The following is a 17713-nucleotide window of genomic DNA, read 5'->3' as shown; positions in this document are numbered from 1 at the left end:
TGTTTGATCTCTTTGTAACAGAAGTTGAATGAATTAATAATAAAGATATAGGAGATGGGCTTGATATTTGTAAAATATAGAAGTGAGATGAGAAAAAGACAAAAAGCTAACAACCAAAGTGACAAGGGCTAAAAAAACATTTAGAAATGCTGGAAACTCTGTGTAATTAAGCTAGTTCTACCTTAAACAGTTCTCACAATGTTAAGTTATGGAAGAAAATTGATTTTTCATCAACTTGACAGCAACAAACTATGAATAACTTGCATAAAATTAATTTCCAGAGAAACCCCTGACTTCCTTATTGTGCCATCATTCCAACCCAGCTGCCTCCTTGTACTTAAAAGGAGGTCTTATCCATGGATTTTCTAATACCTAAAATAAATATTTCATGAAGATGTATCTGGTCTGGACTTAGTAGGAGTTCCATAAACATGTCACACTGAATCCAGGTCCTTTAATTGCACTGATTTTCTTTCTGCTATCCAACTTTGTACAATTATGTTTGCTTAATGCTATTTCCTTCCGGATAGACAAAGGAAGGCAGAGATGAAAATGTTCAAAGAAGGTAAATGTGACAAGGCACATGGATACTTTTTTTTTCAACAAGTTTGAAATTTGAGATTTAATGTCAGGTTTATCTTTGGCTTTCAGCTATCTCAATTCTCTATTTTACACCCTCAAGGAGATGCAGAAGCAATGAAAAGGGTTATTACTGGAAAGTGAAACTAAGTAAGTAAGCAACTTTCATTAAGCCAATGGCATAGAAACTATGGGCTTCCCAGGTTGCACTAGTGGTAAAGAACCTGCCCGCCAATGCAGGAAACATAAGAGACAAGGGTTCAATCCCTGGGTCAGGAAGATCTCCTGGAGGAGGGCTTGACAACCCACTCCAGTATTCTTGCCTAGAGAATCCCCACGGGCAGAGAAACCTGGTGGGCTACAGTCCATAGCATCACAGAGTCAGAAAGAGTCAGATATGACTGAAGTGACTGAACACGCATGCACATAGAAACTTATAAACCATTTTTCCAGAATCCAACTGAGCACTCGATATGGTGCTGATCTCAGTCCTCTGCTTTTGCTGTCTCCACATTCACTCACTGTTAAAGGACAGCTCTGGTGCACCACCCAGGTCCTTGCTTCAGGACTGAGCACTCATTTCCCCTGCTCCTTGGATGTGCTGGCTGTGCATACTGCCCTCAGAAAAAGGGAGCTGCATCACCCCAAATCAAGCAAACTTCCCTGGGACATCCACATACCCAGCAACTGGTCAATACAGGAGTACCAAGGCCCAGTCCCTTCATTCCTAGTGGTTCAGATGATAAAGAATCTGCCTGCAATGTGGGAGACCCAGGTTCAGTCCCTGGGCTGGGAAGATCCCCTGGAGGAGGGCAGGGCCACCCACTCCAGTATTCTTGCCTGGAGAATCCCATGAACGAGGAGCCTGGCAGGCTACAGTTCACAGGGTCACAAAGAGTCAGACATGACTGAGCGACTAACACAACACCCCTCACCTCAATTTAGGACCCTCTCTAAAGGGTTTGTCAAGCTTCAGAGTTTCCTGTGGCATCAGCTGAGGGCTCTGTTGAAACTGTATCACAGTTCAACTCTCTTTCTGCCCAACCCTACTTCTCAAACAAGTGTTGTTCCTATAAGACTCTTACAAAATTTGCTGCACACAAATCTCTGCCTCAGAGTTGACTCCCTAGAACCTGATCTACCTGGACTGAAACCTAGAGAGGAAAAACCTCATTGAGAAATACCCAATGGTTATTTTTTTATTCCTTACCCCCTCCTACTGTTCCATCTAAGAGGCGCCCTTTTGCTAACAGCCACCTACCTTTACCAAGGGTGAGAAATCATATTGAACTTTATAGAAAAGTCAGGTTGGGGGAAGGAGATAAGGAATAATGCAGTAGAACAGTAAATGTCTCAATATCACCTTATTCAATACTCAATAGTCTTTCTGGAGCAAGCTTGATCATATTCCTGAAACAGGAAGAGGACATAGAGCTGAAATTGAATAATTCATGAAGATTCCCAACAGGAGACAGATTCATTTCCACCAATTTCCATCTCACTGAATCAGTAACTCCCTCAAGTGAAGCTTTCTGCTTTATCTAGGACCCCACAGTGAATGAAAATTTCAAAGCTTTCATACATCAAAGTGTTGGAAGGTCCAGGTCACCTCCTCCCATCAAGGCTTTTCTCCAACTACTGACTGAACCCAGGTGTCCTGCTTTGCAGGCAGATTCTTTACTGTAGGCACCACCAGGGAAGCCCACTAAGCTGTAGTGAGTAAAATTATCCTCCCATCCTTTGAGTTATTCATCCAGACTTATTTGGGAGGAAGAATAAAGGACTTAACATGTAGAGTTTTTGTTTTGGTAGTCGTGGTAGATTAGTTTCCTATTACTCTTTTACCAAATTACAAACATAGTGGCTTCAAACAATAGAAACTTATTATCTTGCCATTCTATGCTGCTGCTGCTAAGTCGCTTCAGTCGTGTCCAACTCTGTGCGACCCCATGACGGCAGCCCATCAGGCTCCTCCGTCCCTGGGATTCTCCAGGCAAGAGTATTGAAGCGGGGTGCCATTGCCTTCTCTGCACCATTCTATAGAAGACTTCATTCATTCAGAAGTTCATTCTGTAGACTTCATTCCAATTGGACTTACAGGCTAAAATGAAGGTGTTGGCAGGGCTGTATTCTTTCTGGAGGTTCTAGGAGAGAGTCCATTTCCTTACCTGTCCAGCTTCTAGAGGCTGCCTATGTTCCTTGGCTTGTGGACCCACCCTCCATCTTCAAAAAGAGAGTGTAGCATCTTCAAACCATCCTCTCTCTCTGCTTGTATCACTACATTATTATTTCCTTCCTCTGACTCTTCTGGTTCCTTCTTACAGTGACATTTATGGTTACATTAGGGTCAATAGATAATCCAAGATAATCTTCCCATCTCAAAACTCTTAACTTATTCACACACAAAATCCCTCTTGTGGTGTAAATTGGACATGTTCACAGGTTTCAGGCATTTAAAAATATGGATATCTTGGGGGAGGAAGGGCATTATGTGGCTGATCATACATGGCTCTTCATTTTTCCAAGGAAATGAAAAAGTATGATCTAAATCCTCCAAGAGAACTTGTTTTAAAGTTCAAGTCACAGTTTCACCTCATTAATACCAGTTCAGTCTCTCTCCCCAGTGCTGCAGCTGCATAATCAAACATCACTGTGCTAATGGAAAGTCATCCATTCAGCTGCCTGGATTCTGTGAACTCAGCTGGGAACCTATAAATTTAGTCAAACTGTTTTTGTGGAAATTTCTCCCAGCTTTACAGGAGTGGAAAGCTAGGGTCACAACCTTCTCCTGGACAAGCAAAAACTGGAACAATTTTGTGACTAAAATTACACTCATTTTCAGGCATAACTCAAGAATCAAAATGATGGATTATAGAATTTGATAACTTGTAGGACTTGTAAGGGGTCTCTTTAACAAATTCTTTCATTTCACCAATGAGAAAACTAAGGAGTAGAAAGATTAAGTCAAGCTCAGCAGTCTCTGGGTGTCAAACCTGAGATATGGCCTCTATACCTTCTGCTCCACTGCCAGGAGGCGATGAAGGGGCGAAGGCAGGAAAAAAGGCAAGCAGGCCAGAAGGAAGGAAGGAAGGGAGAAAGGGAGGGTAAAATGGAGAGAGGAAGGGAAGTTGGAATTTAAAATGATTTTGGTATCCACCCTGTACTAAACTTCACACAAGTCACTTTTCTGCATATTATCTATGTCATCCTTACAAACATCCTGAGTGACAGAGGTATTGCTTCATTTTTCATCAATCAAGAAAACAAAGGTCAAAGCAATCTGGTATGTCTACTCAAGTTCAGACACCATCAGCTCTTGATCAAGAAGGATAAAGGGAGAGACAAATCAAAGTCATGTATAAACCAAAACCCTGATTAAAACAGAGCTCTTCAGAACCTATTACCAAATGGATTTATATAAACATATTTCCTTGTAATTATTTCTAATATTTAGGAATGCACTTAACACTCCACAGATGTCCAAAAATATAAAAATAATTTTAGTGCAACTCATTAGGAACACTAAACACCACATGTATCACTTGATGAGAGATCACTAAAAGCTTGTTAAAAATCTAATTTCTACTTGCTTCCTAGTTAATCTCTTTTTTCTACATATTAGAACAGAATCAAGTTAGGCAGAGAAGGAGTCTCAGGGCTTCAGTCTCCTCTTCCTTCCCTTTCTGAAATTCCTCTACCCTGTCTTTGTAGTACTTGAATCCACAGCCATCCAGGCTCCCTTTGTCTCTGCTTAAACTACAGTTTCCTCTTTAAGGATCCATTGGCTAAAGATTAGGGTCCAGAACTAATCTGACTGTCTAACTAGTGGGCAGAGGGGTAGGAGGTAATGGTTACCTAACAGCTGCAAGCAATGAAAGCCTTCAGATATGCATTTTCAGTACACTTTCTATTTGATAAAAAAAAGAGAGACCACAATCCCAAATAATTATGAAACGACCATGACTATGTAGCTGACTATTAAAAGACACTTGCTCCTTGGAAGAAAAGTTATGACCAAACTAAACAGCATATTAAAAAGCAGAGACATTACCTTGCCAACAAATGTCCATCTAGTCAAAGCTATGGTTTTTCCAATAGTCATGTATAGATGTGAGAGTTGGACTATAAAGAAAGCTGAGCGCCAAAGAATTGATGCTTTTAAACTGTGGTGTTGGTTTGGAGAAGACTCTTGAGAGTCCCTTGGACTGCAAGGAGATCAAACCAGTCAATCCTAAAGGAGGTCAGTCCTGAATATTCATTGGAAGGACTGATGCTGAAGCTGAAACTCAAATACTTTGGCCACCTGATGCAAAGAACTGACTCATTGTAAAAGACCCTGATGCTGGGAAAGATTGAAGGCAGGAGAAGGGGATGATAGAGGATGAGATGGTTAGATGGCATCACCAACTCAATAGACATGAGTTTGAGTAAGCCCCAGGAGTTGGTGATAGACAGGAAAGCCTGATGTGCTGAAATTCATGGGATTAAAAAGAGTCAGACCCTACTGAGCGACTGAACCGAACTGAACTGAACTAAATGAAGCTGAGATGCGAACTTCACTTTCCAGGATTCCCAAATCTTTTCTTCTTTACAATTCACTGCCTAAAAAGCAGGAAGCAGAAGACGTATGTGCTCAACAGCTGGCTTCAAGGCACATACAAACTCAGCATCATTTTGAATCATGCAACAAAATAGAATCTGAAAGTTGTACACAAAGTGAATTTTCATTAAAAAAAAAAATCACACGTTGCCACTGACTTTGAAGATGCTTACAGAGATACTTCTCAACAAGCCCTATTAATGAGCTTCTCCCTTGGCCTGGAATGCTTCTTCAGCTTCTCTGCCAGCCAGCCCACCCTTCACACGTGCACACATACACATACACACCTTTCCTTGGCAGTGTCTTTGTAGCCTTCCTAATCACTTCATCATGCAAGGCTTCCAAGACCCTCCATATTGAGTTCAAAACCCACCTGATCCTTTCATTGTCTCTACAGTTCTCACAGATGTTAGTTGAGTCAGAATTTGTTAGTAGACTAGAACAGTATTTGGGCACCAGGTTCTGGAGCCAGTCTTTCCTAGATTAAAACATCAGCTCTGTCATTTATTAGCTGTGTGATCTTGAGCAAGTTTCTTAACCTCTGGTGCCTCAGTTTCCTCATCTGCAAATTGGAAATCAGAGTATACACCTCCTAGGATTATTGGGTGGAATATGTGAAATAAAGCAAATGGAAAAATGTTCACCAATGAGTTCAAAGTGAAGACCTTGGGAGGAATGAGAAACTTGATTATAAGGGCTGTTGGGAAAGTCATGTCAGAGACCTAATTTGCTTGTGACTTTCCAGGCTGTAATCCAGGCAAGCGCTTACGTGAGGAGACTAAGTATCAGTAGAAGTTCCCCATAGGCTGCTTGGTCAAACGAAATGAATGCCAAAGCAGCAATACAATGGAGTAGCTTAACTAAACTCTGGACAGATACTTCTCCATTATCTTAAAGGACTGGTAAAGAGGGTTCTCCAAACATATGTTGTGTTCACACCCACACACACTCTTTTCCCCACCTCTCATTATCACTACACTTTTAGATAGTAAGTACACACTGTTTCCGTCCTTTTCATGGGGCTCTGGTACAAATCCAAGGACTCGATCTGTTGCTCTGTCCCTCAATGTGACTCTTAATCCTGTTAAGACAGCATCTTGTACCAAGCCAGGCATCACTACCATCTATTCAATGCAGAATACCCGGCAGCCTCAGCTTTTCTTCTCAATTGAGGCCTACCTATGAGCATATGAGCTTTCTATTCATATTTTTTAATAAACACACAAACATCAATCATTTACCCACCTTATAACTCAATGGTTATCAAACATGAATACATCTGCAAATCTACAGAGTTCTACAGACTCCTGTTTAAGAGCCATATCCCAAACTTTAAATGAGTGAAAAAACTTCAACTGGTTTTAAAAATTAGAGCTAATTAAGATTTATAAAATCAGATTCAATTTTCTCTTTGAAATCTCTTTCATTAGTTCACTAACTATCCATTTAATGCCTCGCACATGGGCTTCCCTGGTGGCTCAGACAGTAACAAATCTGCCTGCAATGCAGGAGACCCAGGCTCAATCCCTGGGTTGGGAAGATCCCCTGGAGAAGGGAATACCTACCCACTCCAGTATTCTTGCCTGGAAAATTGTCATGGACAGAGGAGCCTGGCAGGCTACAGTTCATGGGGTCGCAGAGTTGGACACAACTGAGCGACTAACACAAACACACACTCATGCTGGTTAGTTCGCTCGGCACTGAGGATGCAATGGTAATCAAATACAGACCTGGTCTTAGTTCATGTGGAGCTAAAGGTTTACTTTGTGAAGTGGGCATGTCCAGAGAATAGTTTATCCAAGGCTACAGACAGTAACATGTAGAACTCTGTCTGAAAACCCATTCTTCTGACTTGAATACATGCTTGCTTTAAAAAAAATTTTTTAATTAATCAAGAAGATTGAAATTTAGAAATCATGGAGATGACTGTTCAAACTTAAGACTAAGGGAAAAGCCAGATAATATACAAAATCATAGCTTTTTTTAACCTATCGTGAGAACTGAAAACATAAAGCTAAATTAATTAAAAGTAAGTATGACCCTATTCTAAGAGAAAGGAGACCAATAAATGCTTTCATCTGTGGAGAAGTGGTAGGCGGCAGAATGCTTCATAGAGGGGAAAAGGAGAAACTAGCTTAAAATTAAAATAATAAAAACTATTTAAAAAAAAGTCAAACTTGGTTCTTTGAAAAGATTAATTCAATTGATATATGCTTAGCAAGTCTTATCAAGTGAAAAGGAAAATATATATTATTACTACTAAGAACTAAAGAAGGACTATCAGGATAGATGCTCTAGATTTTAAAAGAATGATACTGGAATATTATAAAAACACTTATGTCAATAAAATTTATATCCTTAGTGAAAAGGACACATGTCTTCAAAAACATGAACTTCAAAATTTACACTGGAAGAAACTGAATACCTAAACAGGCCTATATCTATTAAAGATATTAAATAATGTACTCAAAATCTTTCCACAAAAAAAACTCTAAGCAAAGTTTCCCTGACAGGTGAATTCTACTAAATATTCAAGGAAGAAAAAAATACAAATACAAAAACTCAGAAAATAGAGGTTAACATTCCCAACTCTTTTTGTGAAGAGTTGGGAAGTCAGCACAATTCTGGACCAAAAACCTGACAAATATATTACAAGTAAAGAAAACCAAAGGACTAGATCCTTCATAAACTTAAAAAAAAAAAAAAAAAAAAACCTGAAACCTGCATCAAAAAACAAAAAACACGGTCAAGTAGGGAGTATCCAAGAAAATCAAACCTGGTTTTATATTTAAAAAATAAATCAGCATAATCTGCTACTGGCCATTACAGATTAACATTGTTAGTTACTCAGTCATATCTGACTCTCTGTGACTCCATGGACTGTAGCCTGCCAGGCTCCTCTGTCCATGGCCTTTTTCAGGCAAGAATGCTGGAGTGGGTTGCCATGTCCTCCTTCAGGGGATCCTCCCAACCCAGGGATTGAACCCATGCCTCCTGCGTCTCCTGTATTACAGGCAGATTCTTTACCACTGAGCCACCAGGGAAGCCCCAAGAGAGTAACAAGGACTAGATTTATTCTCCTACTTGAAACAAACTATAGACAAAATATATAAAATATATGAAACAATGGTTTGAAAGACACTCAACATCAGGTAATAAACAGGGACTCCTACAGGGGGAAAAGAGGCATGCCCTAGGATTCAGCTATGTCTTAAGACTCAGAATTTTTAGGAAGAGAGACCCCTGGCAGAGACCAAGAGACTCACTGAGTAGGAAGACACTGCTGAGGGGTCAAGACTCCCAAGGCAGCAAGAGTTTGCTGCAGAACACCAGAGAGGAGAGAGCTGCACAAAGAGAAGACCTAAGAGATCTACCATGAGTCATTCTTGTGTATTTATCAAAGTACTTACCAGCACAGACACATAAGGAAACTACCCAAGTTCCAGGAAAAAAAACACACTGAGGCAAAAATGCCTGGTACCTACACAGGACTGTAAATAAAAATGCCTATTCCCGCCAACCAGACTGGAAAACTTTAAGATCCATGGGGCTTTGATTAGACTATATAGAAGGTCTTACCTAAGCAGTGGTAAACAATCCTTGAATGAACACTGTTCAAGCTCACATCTAACAATTCAAGACCCAAAGGATCAAACAGTTTCCAAGTAATTTAATGACATCCCAGAACAACAACCAGGTATATTTTAAAATACCCATTATGCAACAGGATAAAACTCATACGAAATTAAAAAATTCCAGGCATATAAAAAAGTAGGAAATTATAACCCATAATGAGGAAATAGCTGAATCCTAATAAAAAATAACATAGATCATAGAATTAACAGACAAGGTCATTACAAGAGTTATTTAAAATGCATTCCATAAGTAGGAAAAGTTAAGCAGAGACATGGAAAATATAGAAAAGAACCAAATCAAACTTTTAGAGATGAAAAATACAATATGGAGGGTAAAAAATACTTTGGATTGGACTAATGCGGATTAAACATAACAGGGAATAATAAGATTAGTAAACCTGAAGGTATAGATACTATCCAAAATAGAAGTAGAGAGAAAAGAGAATTTTAAAAGACACAAATAGAGCAATAGTGAGCTGTGAGACACCTTAATGCAGTCTGCTGCTGCTGCTAAGTCACTTCAGTTGTGTCCGACTCTGTGCGACCCCATAGACGGCAGCCCACCAGGCTCCTCCATCCCTGGAATTCTCCAGGCAAGAACACTGGAGTGGGTTGCCATTTCCCTCTCCAATGCATGAAAGTGAAAAGTGAAAGTGAAGTCGCAGTCTAGTACATGTAAAATTGGTGTTCACAAAAGACAGGAGAAAGGCATGGGACAGAAAGATAGTTTGAAGAAATTATGGCAAAAATTTTCCAAATTTGATAAAACTTATAATCTTATAGCTCCAAGCAGCTCAAGAAACATAAACAAATTCAGGCATAAGTAACATGAAAAACTACACCAAGGCACATCAAAATCTCATTGGTCAAAATCGGTTTTATAGAGAAAATTAAAAAAAACACACACACACTAAATGTACACACATACAAACACACACACATTACAAAGAGTGACACAAAAATAAAGCTGATGACAGATTTTCTGTGGGAAACAGTGCGAGCAAGAAGACAATGAAGCAACATCTTCAAAGTATAAAAGAAAACTGTCAATCTAAATTCTGTATCCAGTGAGCATATCTTCCAAAAACAAAGGTGAAATAGACCTTTTCAGACACAGGAAGGAATTCATTACCAACAAACTGAAAGTTTGGTGATGAAAAAATTTATCACCAACAAACTCACACCATAAGAAATGTTAAAGAAAGTCCTTCAGGAAAAGAAAACTGATGCAATATGGAAATATGGCTCTATTAATACATAAGGGAATGAAAAGCACAAGAAAAGTAACTACTCAATTGAAGCTATTAGATATTTTTCTTATTTAAATCTTCTTAAAAGATAATAGCAATGTAGTGTGCAGTCTACAGAATACATGAGAACAAAATATATGATAACAATAGCATAAAGATTGGGGAATACAAGAAATATACTATTTTCAAATGCTTATACTATATGTGAAATGGTCTGAAAGTGAAAAAGGCAAACTTTTATAAGTTAAAGATGTGTACTATAAACCTTAAAGCAAAACTAAAATTGCAAAACAAAGAGTTATAGCCTTAAGCCCAAACAAAAGGAGATAAAATAGGTTATGAAAAAATGTTCAATTAATTCAAAAGAAGGCAGAAAAAGAACAAAGAACAGGTGGGACAAACAGAAAATATCAAGATAATAGGGTTAAATCTAACCATATCAACAAACTTAATGAAAATAAACGGTCTGGACAAAGTTTGTCAAACTGAATTAAAAAAAAGAAAAAGCAAGACCAAATTAAAACATTGTCAACAAGAAACAATTTATCAAATATGAAGACTTGAATAAGCTAAAAGTAAAAGAATGTAACAAGATAAAATTACTAATAAAAATAAAAGCTGTGTGAATACATTGATATAAGACAAAATAGGATTTAGAGGGAAGAAAATTATCAGAAATAAACTGTTATTTTGCAATGATAAGCAGATCCAATCAGCAAAAGGACATAATAATCCTAATATTTATAGATTTAATAACAGAGGCCAAAATACATAAAGCAAAACTGATGAAACTACAAGGGGAATTAGACAAATACATACTTATAGACTGAGATTTTAATACTCCACTCCCAATAACAGAAAGGGAAATTATATTGAAGATTAGGGTAAGTACAGAGGAAATTTGATCATGGATGAATTTCAAAATATACTGTATGAAAGAAGCCAGACCAAAAAAAAGAGTACAAACTATATAATTTTGTTAAAGCAGAACTTGGGGGAAACTTAAAGTAATTAATATGTATATTACAAACCAATAATCTAATCAATAATCTGAGTTCTTACCTTAACCAACAAAAAAAAAGAGTTAAAATAAAATGACTTAAATAGAAAAAGAAACACTAAATATCAAAAAGTGACATTATCAGTGATGCTATGCATATTAAAATAATAGGGGAAAGTCTAAACAACTTAATGCCAATAAATTTCTCAAGTTAGATGAAATGAACCAAAAATTTTTTAAGATATGACAACAAAAGCTCACTCAAGAAGAAGCGGATAACATGGGCAGCCCTATATCCATTAAAAAAATTAGATTTGTAGTTAGAAACCTTCTGTCTAAAGAAACTTCAGTTACAGGTGGTTTCGCTGGGGAATTTTACCAAGTATTTAAGACAGAAGAATGCCAATCCTAAATAATCTCATCCAGAAAATTGAAAAAGAGGGAATACTTCACAATTTATACTATGAGATCAGCATTACCCTGATATCAAAATTAAAAACATTACAAGAAAATTGCAGACCAATATTTTTCATGAAAAGAGATGTAAAAAATATAAGAAAACTTTAGAAACTGAATCCAATAATATTAAAAAAGATTATATACCATGACAAACTTATATTTATCCCAGGAATGTAACACTGCTTTAACATGAGAAATCTATCCATGCTATTCAGTCTATAAACAAATGAAATAAGATCTTTGCAGAATAGGCACATAAAGCATTTGACAAAACTCATCATCCATTCGTGATAAAATCAAGCAGCAAAGTAGGAATTGAAGGGAATTTTCTCAACCTTATATGATGCACCTATGAAAAACTTAGAGCTAACATCATACTTACAGATGAAAGTCTGGAACAAGACAAGAATATTCACTCTCATCTCCTCTATTCAACTCGGTAATGAGATTCTAGCTAGTGAAATAAAGTAAGAAAAAGAAATAAAAGGCATACAAACCAGAATAAATAGCATATAAAACTGTCTCTATTCACAAAAAACATGATCATCTGTGTAAAAGTTTGATGAAACGTAGAGTAAAAGCTACTAATAAGTGAGTTTATGAAAGTTTTAGGACTTAAGCTCAGCATACAAGAACCAATTGAATACCTATACACCAGCAACAAGTAATCAGAAACTGAATGTTTAAAATGTCATTTATGATAGCATTGAAAATACACAATACTTAGGAATAAATCACACAAAAATGTAGAAATCTCGAACACTGAAACCCTGAAAACATTATTGAATAGAATTAAAGAAAAACAAAATAGAAAGAGATAACACATACATTGATCAGAAAGTATCAAGACAGTGTGTTACTGACTTAAAATGAATATGAACAAACAGAACAGACAGTTCAGAAATATACCTACAACATATATGGTCAATTGATTATCAACAAAGGTGGCACATAAATTTACTGAGGAAAGAAATTCTTTTTTGCAAATTATACTGGAATGATTAGATGTCCATGTGAGAAATAAAAAGGTAAACCTCACCTCCTACCTCAATGCATGCACAAAAATTGACATGAGATGTAACACAGATTCTCACGTAGATACTACAACTACAAAGCTTCTAGAAGAAAGCCTAGGACAATATTTTCATAATCATAGACTTGGTAAAGATTTCATAGAACAAATAAAACTGCTAAAACCATAAAAAGAACGTCTTGTTCTTTTAAAGTAGGAAACATTATGTTAAAAGTCCCTTTACTGCCATCCACAATACTGTCTCCCCACTCTCTTCTTCAATACAATAAGCTCTTTATAATTAATCATTGCTGGTAGTGGCATCAATATTGTGTGTGGTGGTGGCTGTAGCACTGGTGGTACGAAAGAAAGGAGTACTACTAGAGGAAGATACAGAGGAGGAGGGCAAAGAGAGAACAGGAGTTCAGCTGTTCCTCTACTAAGGACTATGAATACTTCCAGCTTCTTATCATTGCAAACAAGCTATAATAAACAGCCTTGTACATGTTTCCTTGTACATTTGAGCTAGTATATCTTTTACAAAAGTGGGATTTAGGGATCACAAAAATTGCTCTCAAAGAGCTTATACCTAATTAAAGTCTATGAGTACCGAAGGTATTTGCTGTTGGGGGATGGAGATGGAGCTTCTGTAATACCACTGCAATTGATTCCCTTCTTAAGAGTATAATAAACGCTTAGCTGTGGTTTTGAAAAGTGAAAGTATTAGTCGCTCAGTTGTCTCCAACTCTTTGTGACCCCATGGACTGTAGCTCACCAGGCTCCTCTGTCCATGAAATTCTCCAGGTAAAGATGCTGGAGTAGGTTGCCATTCCCTTCTCCATGGGATCTAACCAACTGAGGGACTGAACCTGGGTCTCCTGCATTGCAGGCAGATACTAAACCATCTGAGCCTGTGGTTTTGAAAACGTCCACAATTGTGAGAGATAGACAAAGATGACGCTGTGAAAGTGCTGCACTCAGTATGTCAGCAAACTTGGAAAACTCAGCAGTGGCCACAGGACTAGAAAAGGTCAGTTTTCATTCCGATCTCAAAGAAAGGCAATGCAAAAGAATGCTCAAACGACCGCACAATTACACTCATCTCACACACTAGTAAAGTAATGCTCAAAATTCTCCAAGCCAGGCTTCAGCAATACCTGAACCGTGAACTTCCGGATGTTCAAGCTGGTTTTACAAAAGGCAGAGGAACCAGAGATCAAATTGCCAACATCCATTGGATCATCGAAAAAGCAAAAGAGTTCCAGAAAAACATCTATTTCTGCTTTATTGACTATGCCAAAGCCTTTGACCATGTGGATCACAATAAACTGTGGAAAATTCTTCAAGAGATGGGAATACCAGACCACCTGACCTGCCTCTTGAGAAACCTTTATGCAGATCAGGAAGCAACAGTTAGAACTGGACATGGAACAACAGACTGGTTCCAAATAGGAAAAGGAGTACATCAAGGCTGTATGTTGTCACCCTGCTTATTTAACTTCTATGCAGAGTACACCATGAGAAATGCTGGGCTGGAAGAAGCACAAGCTGGAGTCAAGATTGCCAGGAGAAATATCAATAACCTCAGATATGCAGATGACACCACCCTTATGGCAGAAAGTGAAGAGGAACTAAAAAGCCTCTTGATGAAAGTGAAAGAGGAGAGTGACAAAGTTGGCTTAAAGCTCAACATTCAGAAAACTAAGATCTTGGCATCTGGTCCCATTACTTCATGGCAAATAGGTAGGGGAACAGTGGAAACAGTGTCAGACTTTATTTTGGGGGGCTCCATTATCACTATAGATGGTGATTGCAGCCATGAAATTAAACGACGCTTACTCCTTGGAAGGAAAGTTATGACCAACCTAGATAGCATATTCAAAAGCAGAGACATTACTTTGCCAACAAAATTCTGTCTAGTCAAGGCTATGGTTTTTCCAGTGGTCATGTATGGATGTGAGAGTTGGACTGTGAAGAAAGCTGAGCACCAAAGAATTGACACTTTTGAACTGTGGTGTTGGAGAAGACTCTTGAGAGTCCCTTGGACCGCAAGGAGATCCAACCAGTCCATCCTAAAGGAGATCAGTCCTGGGTGTTCATTGGAAGGACTGATGCTGAAGCTGAAACTCCAATACTTTGGCCACCTCATGGAAAAACTGACTCATTGAAAAAGACTCTGATGCTGGGAGGGATTGAGGGCAGGAGGAGAAGAGGACAACAGAGAATGAAAAGGCTGGATGGCACCATTGACTCGATGAACATGAGTTTGGGTGAACTCCAAGAGTTGGTGATGGACAGGGAGGCCTGGCGTGCTGCGATTCATGGGGTCGCAGAGTCGGACACGACTGAGTGACTGAACTGAACTGAACTGAGACAAAGATACAAATGATCACATATGACAGAGTAAAAATTATAGTATAGGCATGTGAAGTAGGAGTAAAAAGTAGGAAACTGTCTGAGAAAGCCAGGGAAGTTTCTCTTTCTCACACACACACACACACACATGCACAGAAAGGTATCTGAACTGAATCCTAAAGAACAAGTGCAATACTGAGAAACAGAAAAAAGAAAGTCTTGGAAGAGGGAGAGGGCAGAACATGTCATGAAAAGGGTGCCTACAACTCTGTCTTCAAATGCCACCTGGATACGGGTTCCCCAGAAACTTCAGGAAAATGTTAATAGGGGTAGATATATCCTTCAACCAATTTTGCATTTTACATATGATGTGTCTGAAGCTCAAGCCCAAACTGATTTTCCCCAGATCATAAGTAAAATTGTTAGTGAAAAACTCAAGTGCAGAATTCAGGTTCACTTATTTTTAGCTCACTATTTTTCCGCTACAATGAGCTTTCTCCATTAAGCAACAAAGAGAACTTAAAAAAAAAAAAAAAAGTACTTCTTCTGTAATAAATATCCTTTTATTCCAAATTCTTCAGATTCAAAAACTACTACTTTCAAACAACATACCAGCAATTAATACACATATGTGAAATCTAGAAAAACGGTACAAACTAATCTATTTGCAGGGCAGGAATAGAGATGCAATGTGGAGAAGAGGCCAACAGACATGGTTAGGGGAGAGGGCTGCCATGAACTGGGAGATTAGTATTGATGTACATGCACTGCCATGTGTATAAGAGATAGCTGGTGGGAACCTTCCCTGGGCTTCCCTGGTGGCTCAGACAGTAAAGAATCTGCATACAATGCAGGAGACACAGGTTCAATCCCTGACTGGGAAGATTACTTGAAGAAGAGAATGGCAACCCACTTCAATATTCTTAGAGAATTCCACTCCAGTATTCTTGCCGGGAAATCTCATGGACAGAGGAGCCTGGCAGGCTACAGGCCATGGGGTTGCAAAGAGTCAGACATGACTGAGCGACTAAACAACAGTGGGAACCTGTGGGTTCCCACAGGCAGCTCAGCTCAGTTGCTCTGGGGTGACCTAGAAGGGTGGGATGGGGTGGGGGAGGAAGGTCCCAGAAGGAGGGGATCTATGTACACATATAGCTGATGCAATTCGTTGTACAGCAGAAACTAACACAACATTGTAAAGCAATTGTATCTCATTTTTTTTTAAAGCCCTATAAAATTCTAAAAGATTTCTGATTCAGAACATGTTTTATTACTAACAATGACTCGGTTTAATTTTTAAAACTGACAATCCATGAATACTAGTAGAGTAATTTTAGGTTTACCATATTGTTAATAAGTGAAATTTTAAACTATTTATAAAATCAATGCACTGTATTGCATACAGTGTACATTTACTATGTATTGGGTTGGCTGAAAACTTCATTTGGGTTTTTCTGTAAAATGTTATGGAAAATCCCATTTGGATTTGTTTTTTTTTTTTTTTTTTTTTTCCCTGAAAAATCTGATCAAACTTTTTGGCCAACCCCTTATAAAATCAATAAATTACTGGGTTGGCCAAAAAGTTTGATCAAATTTTTCAGGAAAAAAAAATGGGATTTTCCATAATATCTTACAGAAAAACCCAAACGAACTTTTTGGCCAACCCAATACATAGTAAATGTACACTGTATACAATACTGTGTTGGGTGCTCTGGAGCACAGATGATGCAATTTGTCACCTATTACCTACCCTGCAGTTTATTTGTGCTACTTAGTGGTTAACTCATATGACATTCGAAATATCTGGACTTGATGCTGGCTCCACTTACTTGCTATGTGATCTTGGCCAAATAACCAAACCTCTTGAGGCTTTGATTTCCTCCTCTATAAAATGAAGTAACAATGTTACCCAGTTTATGAGCTGTCATGAGTATTAAGTGAAATGAATTCAAAGCAGTCATCATATTGCTTAATACACAGTAAGTGGTCATCAGTATGTAATGGCTGAGATCATTGTCATCACCATTTTTATCATTTTAATCTTGCCTGGGTGATTAAGGTCTACACCTTAGCTTGGGTCTCTAGAAGACAGATACTGGATCAAGATTAAGTGCTGGTGCTTTCTTTGGGATGTAAAAAATTAAAACCAAGCCAGTGAAAGCCATACTGGGCTCCCTCAGATGAGCTACGTGGCTGTGTGGTTGGAATTGTTCATGGGAAAGCAGAAGAAGAGGGCAGGGATGTTTACTTTCTCCTTCTCATCTTCAGTTTCCCATGGCTTAAGTTTGTTCCATGGGAATTAGCACATCACACTTCTGGACTGTGTCACCCAGCTCTTTAGGTGGCCACTTAAGATGGGAAGCGCCACACCCAGGACAGTGGGATTCCATTCAAGTCTAAAGTGACGCGAGGAGTCAGAAACTCAGAGTTGTAGCCAGAAAACCTGATTGTACTGCAGCAACCACAGACTGTGACAGCAGTTTCTATCTGAGACTGTACATATCTATGTCAGATAATCTCTGGTTCTCACATACCAACAGGATAAAATCAGATACCTCTAATAAAAGTGCATTAGTTAGGCTTTACTGCAATAATGCTGCATAACAAATAATCATTAAAGTTTAAAACAAACAAAAAAAATTATTTCTTCCACAAGTCTGCAGGCTGGGAGTGAATTAAGTTCAATTTCCAATGGTTATGTATGGATGTGAGAGCTGGACTGTAAAGAAAGCTGAATGCTGAAGAATTGATGCTTTTGAACCATGGTGTTGGAGAAGACTCTTGAGAGTCCCTTGGACTGCAAAGAGATCCAACCAGTCCATT

General features: G+C 38.3%; 1 long non-coding RNA gene across 2 annotated transcripts in view; it reads right to left on the bottom strand.

Moving 5' to 3' along the window:
* LOC109560180 (uncharacterized) overlaps positions 1-17713 on the bottom strand; it is a 141025-nt gene that overhangs the window by 98260 nt on the left and 25052 nt on the right. The gene's annotated exons all lie outside the window — the stretch shown is intronic.

The sequence above is a fragment of the Bos indicus genome, chromosome 6 (genome assembly GCF_029378745.1).
Source record: "Bos indicus isolate NIAB-ARS_2022 breed Sahiwal x Tharparkar chromosome 6, NIAB-ARS_B.indTharparkar_mat_pri_1.0, whole genome shotgun sequence".
Classification (NCBI taxonomy): domain Eukaryota; kingdom Metazoa; phylum Chordata; class Mammalia; order Artiodactyla; family Bovidae; genus Bos; species Bos indicus.
Note: the sequence above shows the minus strand (reverse complement) of the source record. Positions and strands in the feature narration are given on the sequence as shown.